Genomic DNA, 18,430 nt, shown 5'->3' with positions numbered 1-18,430 from the left:
ATTTAGAACTTTGACTCATGACCAATGTGGGGCTGCAATGCCCATGGACAATATCCTGATGAGAACCAGAGCCTTGTTTTTCCCCCCATTCTCATATCCCTTGGCTGCTGGGAAAGTGCAGAGTGATGGAAGCCTTACCAGGCTGCGCTCCTTGGATCCTGCTTGAAGCTTCATGTTTTGAAACCTCCTGGTACTATTTGTCTGATAAATTTGAAGCCTTTTCTACTTGTTGTTACTGCTGGAAGGAAGAAACATTTTTGTACACCCCATCCCCTGCTTCAATCCAGAACTAACTAAGCAACTCACAGAATCATGATCCAACTTTTTAGATTTTTGAACATTTCCTAAAGATGGCATACACAAGCCTGGATGAAGAAGGTGACATTATACAGAGAGCCATATAATCTTAAACTCTCAGTTCATTCATTTTCTTGGAATCATTGGAGAAGCTCATTCTTAACTCTATTTTTCAAAAGCACGTGACCTGAAAGAGAAAATCTAGTGTGTGTTTTCTTAACCTTCTGAGCTGTTATTTTTAAAATCTACCAGGGACAATGTCAGATTAAAAATCGTATTTCTAAAAATTAACATCTCTGTTATCTATAACAGATTAATATTACTGAAATTGTCAAAAATAATTTTTTTTCACCATTGAATGAAGTAGCTGAGCTGCTAGCACAAATATGCTACCTTGTATTAAAAATAGCTTCTATACAAGAGTATTGGAAGGTAGCAAATGTAGCTATTTTTAAAAATCAGAGGGGTAGCTGTGTTAGTCTGGATCTGTAAAACCGGCAGAGAGTCCTGTGGCACCTTATAGACTAACAGACATATTGGAGCATGAGCTTTCATGTGTGAATAAAAAGGCTGTGTAGGGATGATCCAAAGAATTATAGACCAGTAAGCCATACATCTTTAACGGGTAAATTGAGGGGGGAAAATTATAGACTAAAATTCCTGGAAGATCATGATCTGAGAGGGTCTAATCAGTGTTTTTTCAGCAAAGGAAAATTGCTTATCTATTAGAATTCTTAAATGGGTCAATGAAGTAGTGGATAAAGGAGAACCAATTGACATAATTTATGTAGACTTTCAAAAGTCTTTTAACAGGGTCCCTCACAAGTTTAAGTTCTATGCTGCAGCTCTTAGAGGTGCAGCACAGAATCTCACTCAGGTTGTTCAGTCTTAAATTTATTTAGTGCTCATTGTGAATGTCATTTGTAAGGAGCTACACTTGTTCTTCATCTTTGCTAATTTTTAAATGTAAACATATGTCAAGATGCATTCTACTTTAGGTGCACATGAACCTCATGCATAAAACTGGGGTCTTTTTGAATAGTGGTGTCCATTGGGGATGTGCATGCACCTGTCCCTGCTTGTGTTTGAGTATCAGGTCATAAAGGTCAGGGTGTCTGTGACCTTCCCTCCCTTACTGTGCATGGTAGTGAGACAGAACAAGTGTCCGGTCTCTTAGTTCTTAGCGCAAACTAAATCTCTCAGAATTTATTCATCTGGTCTGAAAGCTGATGGTCAGCTCTCCCTTCCCCCCGGCATATATCCCTCCTTACTAACATGGGGCATTCAAAACCTGTGGACTTCAAGCCCCACCTATCCTGTGATGGATTCATCATCATCATCATCATGGCAAATCCCAAAGGGACGTGGCTTCCTTGAAGATCAAGTGCCTTCCAGATGGATCTCTAGCAAGATGGTGGTATATTCAGTTTGTGTCCACCAAAGCTTTTGACGCCTATGTGATCTATGGGCACATAGCAGTATTTCTTGGTAATCGTGCTTTGGAATTCATTGGTCTTTCCTTCTAATAATGACTATACTAAGAAAGCTGCTGAGATCAAATCAGTGATGATGGAGGTGATTGCTGGATTTGCCTTTGTCTTCAAAGATTGTCATTTCTGATCTTTCCTGTCACTAGATACTGAGCAGCTGATAAAGACAATGAGAATCAAAAATGTCACTCTGTTGTTCCTTGGCGCCCACATTTCACTTCCATACAGTAGATTTGGTATCACCTTGGTTCTGTAGATTCGTAGCTTTGTAGCCAGCTTGAAGTCAAAATGTCCCACTAGAGCTGTTGAAGGGCCTGAAATACGGAGGCAGCAGCTGTTACATACGTGTTCACATCTTGTGAGCATTCTCCAACACCGTCTATGACACTACCCAAATGTTTGACAGTTGCCACCTACTCAATTTCCCCCACCTCGTCATCCAGACATGTTAATGGTGATCTGATTGCAATCTAGAGCTGAAGGCAACTTGATGATAATGGCTAGTGACTTTGTTTTATCTGGATTAGAATGTGTGCTGCTTATTGTCAGATTAGCTATCAGCCGCAGCGATTCACCAGACTGAATCAACAATGTCATTTTCATGTATGAGATCTCAAAGCACAATGGTGTTCAGCTTAAAGCCACTGACAGTTGCCTCCTCAAGCTTATCCATCAGCCAATCAGTGCCAATATTGAACAACAGTGGTGTCAGAATGCAGCATTTCCAAACTCCTGTGGTCATAGGAAAGCATGTTATGTATTGGCTATTGATTCAAACACAGGTTTCTGTTCCATTAGAGAGCTCTTCTTTTAATGACATTATCTTTCCACGGATGTCGAGATGCATCAGATCCCACAAACTTGCTTGATGCTCTGAATCAAAGGGCTGACGGAAGCATCTAAAAAGTGCTGTGCATGGCCTATTAAATTCAGCCATCTTCTCAAAAAGTTGTTTCAAGATAAAGATCTGATCTGTAGTGGAATGACCAGGTCTAAAGCTGCACTGACTCTTTGTGGCAAAGACCAGGATGCTATCATTGATTTGTGACATTAACGTGGAAGCAGACTTTCCTTAGGACCGACAACAGCATAATACCTCAATAGTTACTACATTTGACTTATCCCCTTTTTTGAACAGAGGCAGAATAACACCTTTCTTTCAGTTATCGGTGATGTTAGTGGACCAGATGGTCTGGAAGAGCCTGTGCTACCAGAAAGAAAAGGAGTACTAGTGGCACCTTAGAGACTAAGCAATTTATTTGAGCATAAGCTTTCGTGAGCTACAGCTCACTTTATCGGATGTGCTACCAGAGTACAACAATACTCTCACCTGTCTTCAGCAATTCTATTATGATGTTACAAACCCCTGCTTTCTTCCCACACTTCATCTTACAGACTGTGATCCATAATATGATATGAAAGCATCTTTTTAAAAATAAATTTACTGAGAGTTGTGCTGGTTCACTGCAAAATGTTAGACAAATCTGAGGGTGCTGAGAACAGTAAAGGGGAACAGAGCAACAGAGTGTAATGAAAATCATTCAGAAAAGACACTTTAACACTTCTGGCTATTTCAGGTGTTGTCTAACTTTTTGAAGAGCAAATTTTAAATCTGAGCATGTTGTAGTTAATGTGTTAATGATCACAGAAGTGAAGATGGGACTTTGTAAGTGTAATTTTATGCAAATCAATTTTAAAAGTATAAATCTGTAAATCAAATGAGGCTAACTTTAGTTGGGAAAGCAAGAACAACCTGCTACTATGTTTAGAATGTAAGGAACCTGATGGGATGGGGAGTGACTGTGTGTATGTATTTATCAGACTGTGTGTATGTATTGTGTTGTTGTGTGTGAGTATCTCATCATTATCCAACGTTATTAAAAGTTTGTTTGATTAGTAAGTTTAAATATGTAAATTTTGCATAATTGCATGCAAATATACTGCTGATTTTTTCTTTGTGTACTTCAGAAGTATTATGTTTTAGCTCAATGTTTTAGAAAGTTTTCCATAAGTGATGACTATCCTGAAGATGGAGATACTTTACTGTTAGACACATTACTAATGTGGTTTGTTTAAATTTGTTTTTACGTGGATTGGATAGTTATGGGGATGGTAATTGTCTAGTTTGAATCCACTCCAGGTTGATAGTAGCTGAAAGTTGAAAATAGAGCCTTTTCATTGTCTCAGGTTTCAGAGTAACAGCTGTGTTAGTCTGTATTCGCAAAAAGAAAAGGAGTACCTGTGGCACCTTAGAGACTAACCAATTTATTTGAGCATAAGCTTTCATGAGCTACAGCTCACTTCATCGTACAGTTCCCAGTGGATGAGTCTCCATGTTACAAGAACCTGCATCACAATTGGCACTAATTGTCACCATTTGTCTAGCAGAGAGGCCAAAGAGTGAATGAATATAGAGGTTGAATAAGCCTCTTAGGGTATGGCTACACAATGAGGCTTTAAGTGACATGGCTAAAAAACCCTCTAACTTTCCAGTTCATTGATGTCTTATGTCACCTGCAATACAAGATTGCCCTTTCAAGTTATTTTGTCTTGCTATGGTTTGGTACTCTAAAGGTTGTGAGCGTCTGTTGCACTGAATTATGCCTAGAATAGTCTTATATACCTTAAATCAGGGGTGGGCAAACTTTTTGGCCTGAGGGCCACGTTGGGGAATAGAAATTGTATGGTGGGTCATGAATGCTCACAAAATTGGGGTTGGGGGTGAGGGCTGTGAATGGGGGAGTGGGCTCTGGGGTAGGGCTGGGGATGAGGAGTTTGGGGTGCAGGAGGGTGCTCTGGGCTGGGATCAAGGGGTTTGGAGAGCAGGAGGGGGACCAGGGTTGGGGCAGGGGGTTGGGGCGTGGGGAGAGGCTCAAGAGTACAGGCTCTGAGCGGCTCTTACCTCAAGCAGCTCCCGGAAGCAGTGGCATGTCCCTTCTCCGGCTCCTATGCGGAGGCGCGGCCTGCCCCATCCGCAGGCACTGCCCCTGCAGCTTCCATTGGCGCACCAGAGGGGGCCATTGGAGCATGTGGGAGCCAGAGCAAGGCCATGCCGCGGCTTCCAGGAGCTGCGTGGAGTTGCCCCCAACCCTGCGCCCCAGCTGGAGGGCCGGAGTGGGGCCATATGGCTGCTTCTGGGAGCTGCATGGTGTGGCCCCTAAACCTGCTCCCCGGCTGGAGCGCCAGAGCAGGGCTGAGCCACGTGGTGCGGTCCCCGACCCTTTGCCCTGGCTGGAGCATGGGAGTGGGACTGAGCCATGTGGTGCGGCCCCTGACCCAGCGCCCCGCCTGGAGCGCCCGAGCGGGGCAAGCTCCAGTGCCCACTCCCCAGCGGGAGCTCGCAGGCCGTCTCTAAATGGCTCGCGGCCCGGATCTGGCCCACGGGCCGTAGTTTGCCCACCCCTGCCTTAAATGTATTAAACATCTGAAGAATCACTCTGTGTAGCTTGAAAGCTTGTCTCTTTCACCAGGAGAAGTTGGTCCAATAAAAATATTACCTTACTCACCTTGTGTCTCTTAAACACAGCTTTACAGGTTCTAAGATGTTGATAACTTGAGCACTTGAATAGCCTTCTGATGTTTATCTGCCAAATATTTTTCTCATTCAGTGAGAATAAATAGAAACTCTTTCTTATTCTGTTTGTGTGAACTTGTTGCTGCAGAAACTAAAGACTCCGTTTAATGGAATACCTTAAATCAGTGACTGTTTTAGTAAAAGGTTAAAATTTTTTGTTTGTTTGCTTCTGCACATTAGTAGGTCTTTGGTATGAAGCCTGCTGAATATCAGTTTAATTACATAAGTATTAGAAAACCTATAGATTTATAGAATGTAGTTTCAAATATGAATTGTCATTCTTAAAACAGCTTACTGGATAACTTGTCAGTTTCACAGCATGATATTAAATACCTTGAATATGAAGTAGGGGTCAGGCAGTTCCAGCGATCACACTGTGTGAGTGTCCCTGAATAATGACTATCATTGGCTGGGCTGACAGGGGAATGAGGATCATTGCAGCTCGGATTCATCAATATTTCAGGCCCCTATACAGACTTTTCTTTCCCTATCAGTTCCTGAGTTAGGCTGGATTTTGTTTCTCTGCCATTGTCATCCACCCTGTCCCCAATCCTGAATCCATAATATTACTTCTAAATGAGGGAGCCCAGCCCACAGCCAACCAATTTGCAGCTCATATTCACTGCTCCATGTGGGCCCTCTTTGAATAGGGCCCTGATCCCAAGGAGCCTGCCTTAATATGTACTTGTTGTTCAGACAATGTTTGTTTTCAATTATGTTCAAGGGATCAGATGCTTATATCCTGAATTAGCGTCAATTAAGGATTCTCACTAGAATCCTATCTCAACACTTCAGACACTTTTGACAGTGGTTTTTTAATCTGCTAGAAGAAGGAAATGTCTAATGGGGTCTCATCAGATATTTAAGTCACTTCATGCATATCAATAGCTACTCATGTCTTAGAATTTTTAATAACTTCATTGAGCTTGACTGACTCTTGATATGGCTGTACTGATTGAATGGGATAACTCACTATTTATCAGATACCTTGAAATCTGTTCAGTGGTAGAGGGGAATTAGAGAGATGGCAACTGCAGCAAAGTGAGAGTGGAAAGTAAGTTCTGGAGAGACTCTTCCCACATTTCTGCCTAGATCATCAAAGCTCTAGCTATTTTCCTTATGTTGCCAGTAATTTAATAATTTAGTCTTTTTGTTTTTAAAAATGTGCCTGTGTGCTAAGATTGAGAACCAGGGATGGGAAGGGAATATTGAGGAGGAGGAGGTAGGAGAAAAGAACAATTTAATAAATTCCCTCAAGACAAAAAATAAAAATTAGTACATTTTTCATATGAAGTTATCAAAGTGCTTTAAAAACATGGGTAAATTACATCTCTACTTTACAGATATGGGAAATTGAGGCATAGAGTTGACTTGCTCAAGGACATATATAAGTCAATGGCAGAGTGTCTGTTCATATTACACTTATCACTGTAAATCTGAGACTATGTCTACACTATGGAGTTTTGCCAATGCAAGTTACATCAGCATACAGCCATTGCAATTAGTGTATCATTTGTGCCTGTGCACACTTGGCTCCTTGCATCAGCTCTGCACACCAGGAGTGCTTGTGTCGATGCACAGTGTAGTGCACCATGGGTAGGTAGGTATCCCAGTGTGCAACCCACTGCTGTTCAGCACACTGTCTTTTGGTTAGTTTTGGCAATACATGGTGCGGCAGAACCGAGTCGTGCAGGAGTGACTGGTAGCAAGGGGTGAATTTTTGGGCCTGTTTTCAATTTCCAACCTGCATGGGACTGCTTGCTGTCCGCTGTCTCTCTTAGAAGCATGGAGCCTGCACAGCTGTGCACTATTTTCATGAGTGTTGCAAACACTCTCAATCCTCTAGTATTTACAGAGCTGCAAGAAGAACTGTAGGGAACGTGATGACTTCCAGGTGGTCAGTTTGCTGTGAGACATAGTGCAAACCATTCAAGGTGGTTGGTGGCATTCACGGAGTAGCTGCAGATGGTGAAGTGTCACTTCTGGGCCTGAGAAATGAACACTGACTGGTGGGATTGTATCGTAATGCAGATTTGGGATGATGAGCAGTGGCTGCAGATCTTTTGGATGCGCAAGGCCACATTCCTATAACTGTGTGCTACACTCACCCCAGCCATCCAAAGCAGGGACATCAAACTGAGAGCTGGTGATCATACTTTGGAAATTTGCAACACCAGATTGCTACTGGTCAGTGGGAAGTCACTCTGGGGTGGGGAAAATCCACTGTGGGGACGACAGTCATGCAAGTGTGCAGGACCATTAGTAGTCTCCTGCTATGCAGAACTGTGACTCTTGGCAATGTGCAGGACCTGGTGGATGGCTTTGCAGCTGTGAGGTTCCCGAACTGTGGGGGAGCAATAGACAGCACACACATACTTATTTTGGCCCCAGAGCACCTTGCCACAAAGTACATCAAAAGAAAGGGCTACTTTTCCATGATTATGCAAGCGCTGGTAGATCACTGACATCAACATTGGCTGGTCAGGGAAGATGCAAGTCTGTTCAGAAGCCTATAAGCAGGGACCTTCTTTCCCAACTAGTGGATTACCATTGGTGATGTTAAAATACCAAAAGTGATCCTGGGGCATCCAGCCTACTCCTTACTCCCCTGGCTCATGGAGCTGTACACTGGTCACCTCGACAGCACTGTTGCCGGCACCCAGTGCCGAGAGGCAAAACAATAGCAGGGGTTGGTTCGCTACCCGGTGTGCTTCACCCAATAATCACAACGGGGTGGAGAAGCAGAAAAGTTTATTTGCAGCTGCAAAAAGGTACAGGGAGAATAGAATCTCAAATCCTGCACACAGAGCAGGAAGTTACACAGGCTTTTATACATCCTTTCTTCAGCATACTTATCCAATAGCAAGCTGCCCTAAGTATCCATATAGCCAGCCAATCCAGTTCCCAGCTAGTTCCTTGTTTTTTGTATCATTTGTTAAACTATACATAAAGCTGCTTTATTCAGCATTGTTCTTCCATATCTGCCCTGTTTGGCCTTGTTTAGTTTCAGGCAGTCTGACTCTGCAACATATTGTTGCAGATCCTGAGCATAACTGCTGCAAGTGCCTCCAGGCGGGGGGGCCAAGGACACTTGGGCCTAGTACGCATAGCTGCTGCGAGTGCCTCCAGGCGAGAGGGGGAGCCAAGGATGCCTGGGCCTAGTGCGAGGGGGGCTTCATCGACGCTCGTGGTCTTCCATCCCCTCGAGTTACCTAGTGGCCATGCCCCAGTGTGTCCAACAGCACTAAGGAAAGATTCAGCTACAAGCTCAGCAGATACAGAATGACAGTTGAATGTGCTTTTGATAGATTGACAGGGTACTGGCAGTGTTTACTTACAGGATTTGGATCTCAGTGTGAAAACTATCCCAATGGCTATAGCTGCCTGTTGTGTCCAGCATAATATTTGTGAAGCAAAGGTGGAAAAATTGCTGTAGGGGTAGAAGGTGGAGTGGAGTGGCTGTTTGCTGAGTTTGAACAACCAGACACAAGGGCTACCGGATGAACTCCATGAGGGGCTATATGGCTTAGGGGTGATTTGAAAGAGCACCTTAACAGTGAGGCACAGTAATGTGCTATGGTGTACTATGCTCAATATGATGCTGCACTTTGGGGGCCTGTTGGGAATTGTGTGGTGCTTGCTGCATAGATCACTGACAGTGCAGCAAATAATGTTGGGATGCTTGCATACATTTATGATGACTACACTACTTGGCACTGATCCTGTCGGTTATGAGTGACAAGACAACTACTTACAATGCCAGCAGGCATTATACACTATGTGTTGTAAACGTCAAATACGAAAACAGCTCCAAAAATCTTAACATTTTAACTTAAAAAAATTTAGGAACCTTAATAAATAAAGGAACACTGATGTCTGTTGTAGCTACACTTATATCAGCTGTGGCTCTCACAAGTCAGTGTGTATGAAGCTGCAGTTGTCAATGCTTCCCCCAGTGTGGAGTGGTAGTGGTAGGCATGTGGCCTCTGAGGTGTTGTGGAATGCTGAGGAAGGGTGTAGGGAGACACTACACTGCAGTTCTCTGCCAAAATCAATGGCAATTGAGCCCGCAATTGTTGAACCTGGAGGTCCATAAGACTCTGCAGCATCTGTGTTTGCTGATGGAGAAGCTTCTGTATGTCCTGGTGTATCTCCTTCTCCTTTGCCTTTCTCCTGTTCATCCTATCCTCCTCCATACAGTCTGCAGTATTCACCCTCAAGGCCTTCTATCGAAGGTCTGATGCAGCACTGACTTGCAGGATGTCGCAGAAGGTGTCCTCCTGTGTCCTCTTTCCCCACCCTCCTTTTCTGAATTAGTCATTCTGCTGGTGTGGAGAGGATATCCCTAAAGGATGCAATGGCCGCAGCTATAGATAAAATACACAGAGGAACCATTGGCATTATAGGAGGAATGGAAAGTGAAACTTAAGATTCAGAACTCTCCCCGTCCCTTGCTCCCCTAAAGTGTTAGACAAGACATGCTTATTGACATTTTTGCTTTGGAGTGCTTGTTCATGGTGCCACTCAGCACCAGCCATGGGGAGTATGACTCACCAGAGGTGAGGGAAAGAAGGAGGGAATTCTTCTGTTGTATGAAACTAAGTATAGGGCATTGGCACTGAATACTGGCTACATTTTCCACAGGTGATGGTGGTTTTAGCTGATATCTCACTCCTGAGGGTACCAAAGGCCCAGAGAGCACAGCTGCTACCGGCATCCTGAAGCCTCCAGGGCCCGTATGCCACTACCCTGTTTATGGAAATGGTGCCTGCCAAATTTATCGCCGAATGTCATGAGAAAGTGTCCTACCACGGAGGAAGAAATAAGGTTGCCATCCCTAGAAACCTTGTGGAGAAGATTGCAGTGTACATCCATGGAAGTTTCATTGAGCTCTCCGGAGGATTGAAGGGACAACCCTGTGTACATGAGCTGCTCCTCATGACCCCCTCTGCCTAGCTCTGGAGAGGATTGAAAAGCAAATAACTCTACCTCTTGTAGGATGAGTAAATTAATGAAGATTGAATAGCTATGTCCTCTTAAGTTGGAGGTGACATCACCATAAAGGGAAATTTTATTTACACGCTTACCCGAGGTTCCTTCCCCTGCTTTGGGCTCGCTTGTGCTCAACCACAGGGACTGACTGGATTGTGGTGGAGTCAAAAACAGGTCCTGGCTTAAGGCCTAGCTGGACACCCTCCCCCCCATCACATGTCCCACCTCCTCTTCCTCCTCCTCATTCACCTCCTTCTCACTGTTCATGGTAGGTACTTGTGACTCCTGCTCCCTGGTAGGATTGAACAGTTGGTCGACAAGGGACCCTGGCGGCTCTGGTCAGCACCGCTGCCTGGGCTGTTAAAAGTCTGGTTGCTGGTGCAGTGGGACTGGCAGGCTCCCTGCCTGGCTCTGCATGGCTCCTGGGAAGCGGCCGGCATGTTTGACTCCTAGGCGGAGGAGTGGCCAGGGAGGCTCTGTGCGCTGCCCCTGCCTGCAGGCGCCACCGGGAGTGCTGGCTCTGCCGCTCCTATTGGCCCAGGAACTGTGGCTAATGGGAGCTGTGGGGGCGGTGCCTGTGGGCTGGGGCAGTGCACAGAGCCCCCTGGCTGTGCCTGCGCCTAGGAGCCGGAGGGACGTGTCTCTGCTTCGCAGGAACAGCTTGATGTCCGCGCCGCCCAGAGCTGGCGCCTCAACCCCCTGCCCCAGCCCGGAGCCTCCTCCCACATTCCGAATCCCTTGGTCCCATCCTGGAGCCCCCTCCTGCAATCCAAACCTCTAATCCCCAGCCCGCACCCCAGCTGGAGCCCTCACCTCCTCCCATACCCCAACTCCCTGCCCTATCCCAGAGCCCCCTCCTGCACCCTGAACCCCTCATTTCTGACCCCACCCCAGAGCCCACACCCTCACCCCAGAGCCAGTACAGTCCTCCTACTCCCCAACCCCCTGCCTCAGGCCAAAGCCTCCTCCCACACTCCAAACCTCTTGGTCCCACCCTATTGGTCCCACCCGGAGCCCCCTCCTACACCCCAAACCCCTCATCCCCAGCCCCACCCCAGAGCCCGCACTCCCATCTGGAGCCCTCACCCCTTCCTGCACCCCAACCCCAGCCCGGTGAAAATGAGCGAGTGAGCAGGAGAGCGGGGATGGAGGGAGCGGGGGGCGGGGCGGGGGGGGCCTCGGGGAAGGGGCAGGGCAAGGGTGTTCAGTTTTCTGCAATTAGAAAGTTGGCAACCCTACTCTCTGGAGGTATCCATGGTGGTCTGCAGGATGGTGACGGGGTTTCCACCAAGCATGGCATGCAACTCTTTGTAAAAGCAGCAAGTCTGTGGCTCAGCACTGGATCCATTGTTGGCCTCCCTGGCCTTTTGGTATGCCTGCCACAATTCCTTGGCTTTCACATGGCATGTTACAGGTCCCTGTCATACCCATTTTCCTGCATTCCCTGAGCAATCTGCTTGTAGATGTTGACATTTCTACGGCTGGTTTGGAGCTGTGCTGCTACAATCTCTTCTGTATAGAGTTCCTATATCTCCTGCCTACTTCAGGCTGCAGTGTGTCTGTAGCACACAGGTGGCATGATCAGCTGGGAAGTTGCACACAACAATGGAAAGCAGATAGAGGTGTGCTCGCCAAGCGGGACAACCAGGAAAAGGTATTTCAAAAATTTGCTGGGTTTTAAAGGGTGGGGGCAGCTTCCCATCTATGTGACTCCTGGATACTGGAGTTGACAGTTGTGACCGGAGCAGTTTGTGTTGGGTACTGTGAGACAGCTGCTGAAGGAGTTCTTAGGGTTTGCATAGGTAACCCAGCGTCTATACTTGCATTGTGTCAACATCCATACACTGGCTGTGGCTCAGTGCCACTAAGGGAGTTGAAGTTACTGGAGTACTTACATGGGTGGGAGACAAATTTAAGTGTCAACACATGCACAAGTAGGTTGATGCAAGGTAGCTTGTGGCGACCTTCCTTTGTAGTGTAGACCAGGACTGTAATATCTAATCATAATGATGTTTCTCCCTCTCTCTCCTCCTCTTCTTCCTCCATTAGCTGTTTTTTGTTCTCTCTAACATTAGGCAAGCTAGATAAAACAAGTGAGTTTTTTCCATTTCATTCAGAAGCCAACTACAAGTTTTGCTGCCCTTCTGACTCCCAGTCTTATACCTGATCCATTAGACCACATTGCAAGTTACATGAACTGCCGCACAACTTCTTTCAAAGAGGACTTTCAGCGTTCTATACGTGCAAGGTGTACATGTCAGTTTGTGATGCCTCCATGGGTTACTATAGTCTTTCTGTTCCCTGCTCCAGAGTTGACCATTGGAGGAGGTCCACCTACTAGATGGTGACAAGTGATTTGCGGGGTTTGAACTCCTGATGATGATGGAGTTCCTCACTTTAAGAAGGCACTCAGTCTGGTGCAGTAGAGCCTAGTTAGACTCCGTCTCAAAAAGGGGTTGGGTTACTCTCCTGGGAGGGAGAAACTGATACTGATATTCAGAAGCCAGTGCAAGGAGCTGTGGAAATGTAAGTGCTGCAAGTGCTCTGCATAGTAATAATATACTGACTGTAGCTTTTCTGAATTGCTTTCTTACAATAGTTTTCAGAGTAACAGCCGTGTTAGTCTGTATTCGCAAAAAGAAAAGGAGTACTTGTGGCACCTTAGAGACTAACCAATTTATTTGAGCATGAGCTTTCGTGAGCTACAGCTTATCATGCACATTGTAGGGAGAGTGGTCATTTTGGATGAGCTATTACCAGCAGGATAGTGAGTTTGTGTGTGTGGTTTTTGGGAGGGGGGTGAGGGGGTGAGAGAACCTGGATTTGTGCAGGAAATGGCCCAACTTGATTATCATGCACATTGTGTAGAGAGTTGTCACTTTGGATGGGCTATCACCAGCAGGAGAGTGAATTTGTGTGGGGGGTGGAGGGTGAGAAAACCTGGATTTGTGCTGGAAATGGCCCAACTTAATCACTTTAGATAAGCTATTACCAGCAGGACAGTGGGGTGGGAGGAGGTATTGTTTCATATTCTCTGTGTGTATATAAAGTCTGCTGCAGTTTCCACGGTATGCATCCGATGAAGTGAGCTGTAGCTCACGAAAGCTCATGCTCAAATAAATTGGTTAGTCTCTAAGGTGCCACAAGTACTCCTTTTCTTTTTACAATAGTTTGTTCACTTGAGCATATTTATTTAAGTATATCAAAAATCTTAATTATTTTTTCAGAACTTCTTGGCCAGCAGCAGAAACTGAACAAGAACTTCCCCATGTTCTTCTGCTCACCTATGTAATTTGCAAAGGTGATCCTTCTTTGTAAGTTTGCTACGAATTTCAGATGCGTATCTTTTGCAGGGGGTCAGCATGGTATTACACTTTACACTTAGATTTTATTTTAAAAAGAAAGTTGTTGGTTTTTTTTTTTAAGCAAAACCTGACATGAATAGCAATGTTCTAGTAAAATGTCTTTTTAAAACATCCTTAACATTTTATTTTTTAATCTAAACCTTCCCCTCTCTGAAACCGAAGAAAACCAGCCTGGTGCTAGTGCACAGGAAACAGGCCATGAAAGCGAGTAGAAACCAAAGTGAAACTGAGTAGTCTAACTGTATTGTCTAAGCTAGTGAATGGCAAAGAGCAGACACCAAGCATGATGAAGAGCGTACCAGGGTTTGAAAATTATTTTTAATTAAATTAGCACTATTAATGGACCTTTTTTCACCTTAATGTTGCCCCTTGACTGTATATCGTGAGTTAGTGCAGAGACATAGAGTATATCTACACAGCAATTAAACACACAAAGTTGGCCCAAGTCAGCTGACTTGGGCTTGTGGGACTGTAAAATTGCTGTGTAGATATTCAGGCGCAGGCTGGAGTGCGGGCTGACCCACAAATCAGCACAAACCAGCTGACCCAGAGCAGCTGCAACTGTACTGCCCTGGGTCTTTTATTCTAGTGTAGTGGTGTATTCTAGTATAGTGTATGCTGTTACTCATAGTGGTGGGTGTTTTTGTTTTTAAATGGTAATAGTCTACAGGTTGGCATTATCTCATGTTACCAGATATGCCCGTTACTTTGGGGTACGCTCATTTATTAGGGTTACTCTTCTGGGGGGGAGGGGGAATGTTCCTGTAATTCTATTAATGTACTGCTTATGTCACTTGTTTCAGAGTAGCAGCCCTGTTAGTCTGTATTCGCAAAAAGAAAAGGAGTACTTGTGGCACCTTAGAGACTAACCAATTTATTTGAGCATAAGCTTTCGTGAGCTACATCCGATGAAGTGAGCTGTAGCTCACGAAAGCTTATGCTCAAATAAATTGGTTAGTCTCTAAGGTGCCACAAGTCCTCCTTTTCTTCATGTCACTTGTGTGTTCATATGGAGCTCTACTCCTTCCTTCTGCAAGTCCCCTCCCAATGGAGCTATCCTGCAGTACCTAGAACTAGATAAGAGCATGCACGCGCACACACTAACAGAGCAAGTCTGAGCGGACCAGGTCAATCAGCACTCTCAAGCTGATCCCCTTATATGTCCCTGTACTCAATGGGCTGGGTTAAGCAGCACCTTCAAGCTGTCACCCTTATGTGCCCCTGGTCTCAATAGGCTGTGCTGAGCAGCACTTTCAGCTGCCCCCCCCCATGTGCCACAGATTTAACACGTCTCTCTCCCATTTTCACGTCACAATTGTACTGATGATAACCCACTTGATGAGCAAACCCCACAGTATTTTTGGGCACTACAGGGATCTTTAGCTTAGGTAAAAGAAGTGTTGTTGCAGAGTAAATGGGGGAAGCTAAAAACGCAAAAGAGTAAAGTTCAGAGAGAGAGAGAGAGAGAGAAGCAACCAGCTTAACCATAAAAGTTGTTTATTGAATAATAGTGATAACTACACAAGGAGATCCTAAACCAACATTATTAAAGGTTAATACCTGAGGTAGAAAGGAAAAAGAGAAATGGGGGGGGGGGGGAAGGATCTCACCACTCCCTGGTTAGCGTTCCCAGGTGATGGTGGTAGCTCAGGGTCCTGAGTGCAGGAGACAGGCAGAGCCCCCAGCACGATCAGTCAGGACATGGAGTCCCAGTGGAACTGATGTAGAGTTTGGATTTATGCATCAGAACACTTACTTGGGCATAGGTAGGGGTTTTGTAGAGGAAATACAATGGTTCAAGGGAGACCACTAGATTTATTTATGGGTAAACTGATGACTCAAGTGGTTTTTTTAGGCTAGACAATAGGAGCTGATCAGTCTTGGCTATGAGTGGTGTTTTCTTCTAGGGAGCTCACAATGCAACTAGGCTGCTTCAGTATTTTGGATATCAAGGATTTATTACTAGCATTGGTCTGATAATTGCTGAGCTGGGTGTGTGCAGGCATAGATTCAGTAACATCTGGAGCAGACATTCCCATGATGCAATGCGCCCCTCCTTTTCTGGTCCCAGAGTTCAGTGTAGTTCTCTGTTCTTCATTCTTTATGCTAATCTCTGTTCCATCTCTCATTCAGATGAGACTAGGGGAGTTGTCTCTGTTCTTCATTCTGTATGCTAATGGAGATGTCTTAATCTTGTCACTCTTATCGGGAGGGGCCTAGGTGTGTCTCCCAACGCCCTTCACTGCTCTCTGCAAGTTTTTTTCTCTGATGGGTTTTGGTTTAAGCAGAGGTTGGTAGGGGGGTGTCTTTCATGAGTCAGACAGGCTGGATACTGTGCCCTGGTTCCCCAAGAACACAGAGCTGACTGGTATCACTCAGGATATAAATTCAGATCTGTAGTAATCTTAGTACAGTGAATAACTTTATATTTTTATCTCCTCTTCCTTCACTCATGCTACAAGAGATACCCAGGAACACTTGGCATTATGGCTCCACCCAACATGAAGCAAGAAAGCAGAAGAACTGAGACTTCCTCCTTACAGGATCCAGTCTGTTCCTTTCCTTCCAGTTCTTTTGCCTCTTGGTCCCCCCTGTTTGCCTCTTCTTCCTCTACTCTCCCTTTTTTTTTTTATCCTAGGCTATTTAAAGAAGATGGAGAAATAAAGGACCTCATACCTCCCACCAGTGCAGCCAAATCGGGGAATCCCGAGCAGAGGGAGAAGCTGGAAGCAGAGTTTCCAAAACTACCTGAGCCCCCTACCGAGAGGGGTGCTGTCATGAGGGGGAGAAACCGAGGAATCCAGTTCCAGAGCCATTCTCTTCAATTTTGATATTGAGAATCCAGACAACATTCCCCCTCTATCAGGCCTATGGGATTTCTTGCCTAGTCAGAAACCTTTCAAATTCCTGTCCTGCCTGAAGACAGCAGAGACTCTTCTCTTGGATCCTCCCTGCCTGCATCCCAGCTCAGTACAGACCAATGTGATTCCCTTCTCCATATCTCTGGGATAACTGTAAGTCTCATTTTCACAGGTTTTTCTCATTCTTTCCCAGTTTGCACACAGGTACTTGGCATTCCCAGAGGTAGCTTCCCCTCCAAACCTGTATGTGCATTATGGATGCAAGCCTCATGGATTGGGGAGCCCACCAGGGTCTTCTTTGGACCCCAGAGGAATGGAAGTTAAACATCAGTATCATCAATTCCTTTAATCCTCCAGCTGTGGAAATCTCTAATTCTCAGGTGTCATATGCTCATTAGATGTAGCAACAGGTCATCAGGTACCAAAGTGAATAGCCAGGACTGCACCTAAATCATAGAATATCAGGGTTGGAAGGGACCTCAGGAGATCATCTAGTCCAACCCCCTGCTCAAAGCAGGGCCAATCCCCAATTTTTGCCCCAGATCCCTAAATGGCCCCCTCAAGGATTGAACTGACAACCCTGGGTTTAGCAGGCCAATGCTCAAACCACTGAGCTATCCCTCCCCAGCTGTTTTTCTGAAGCTTATGGTGATGTCCTGCCTTTTATCCCTATGGGCAGCCTTTCTTATCTTACTCAGTCATGAGTAGCTGGCTCTAGTGGGTCAGGAGTCCAAACCCATTTTCTTCTCAAGATGTGATAAATGTGACAGCTCCACAATAGGCTGGTTTGCCATAGACAGGTCTCTCAAGTGCCCTGATTTTTTCACTGGAATACTGAACCCAGATGAACTTGAGACTTTGGAGGAAGGCACTGGTCTACTCTTTTTCTTCCTTAATCTTCTACCTTTGTGGGCAATAAGGAAGTTTTGGTCAGGGCGATGGTGATAATATTGTTGGTGGCTCTACCTTGTTCTCTTCCCTGAATTCTTGATCTCCTTTCCAAGAGTCTGGTGTTGCACTGCCAAAACCCACAAGTTAACATATAGAAAATTAAGAGTAACCATTTCCTAGACTGAGAAATCTCTATAGCAGTAGTGTGGCTGTTTGGATTTGTAAGAACAGAAAAGCTTCCATAATTTTAACATATTCACTTATTTAAGGCATCTTTAGGGCATCTTTACTTAAATAGATTATGGTGTGAAATATCAAAGTTATTCCTGTTCCCTACAGAACATTGTGCGCTTTTTACTGATAGGGTTTAAGAAGGGATTTGAGGTCAGCATCCTCAATTCATTCCTCAACTATCTATGCAGTCCTTTTATTTCTTATGACAGAAAGCTGCATTCACTGGACATTAAACAGGTTCTGAAGTTTTACTATGTCATTGTCAATAGTTCAGAGAAGACAGACAAATCATCGTGGCTCTTTGAGGGATGCCATAAAGGAAAGGGAATGGCTAAGGCTACCAATTCTAGATGGCTTAAAGCTTTATCTGCCTAATATATGAACAGTTTAACATCATCCCTGAGTATCAGGAGATGTTTTTCTAAAAGTAACTCTACTTCCTGGGGAGAAAGAGTTGAGGAATATAAGGTGCATACTCAGTTCATCATATTTATAAAACACTTATCAGCTGGATTGCTGTCTGCACTGTTGGATAGAACGTACTGCAGACAGCACAGTAAGGTATGTAAATTCTCAGCTTCAGGTGCTGCTTATTTACATTCAGCTATCTGTCTTGTAGTAGAAGAAGGGGGACATATAGCAATTGAAAATTACTTGCTAGTAATTTCATTTGTCATCTTACTTTCACCCCACATTCTACCCTCCTCTCCACTAAGGAAGTGTGCT

At 44.9% G+C, this 18,430-nt stretch overlaps 1 protein-coding gene across 1 annotated transcript in view; it reads left to right on the top strand.

Annotated features, from left to right (window-relative positions):
* WASF1 (WASP family member 1) overlaps positions 1 to 18,430 on the top strand; it is a 173,379-nt gene that overhangs the window by 12,896 nt on the left and 142,053 nt on the right. Inside the window, 1 exon segment of the mRNA XM_073337020.2 lies at positions 16,357 to 16,732. The gene's annotated coding sequence lies outside the window, so the exon portion shown is untranslated.

The sequence above is a fragment of the Lepidochelys kempii genome, chromosome 3 (assembly GCF_965140285.1).
Source record: "Lepidochelys kempii isolate rLepKem1 chromosome 3, rLepKem1.hap1, whole genome shotgun sequence".
In the NCBI taxonomy this organism is placed as follows: domain Eukaryota; kingdom Metazoa; phylum Chordata; order Testudines; family Cheloniidae; genus Lepidochelys; species Lepidochelys kempii.
The sequence above is the reverse complement of the archived record's forward strand: the minus strand, read 5'-3'. Positions and strand labels throughout refer to the sequence as shown.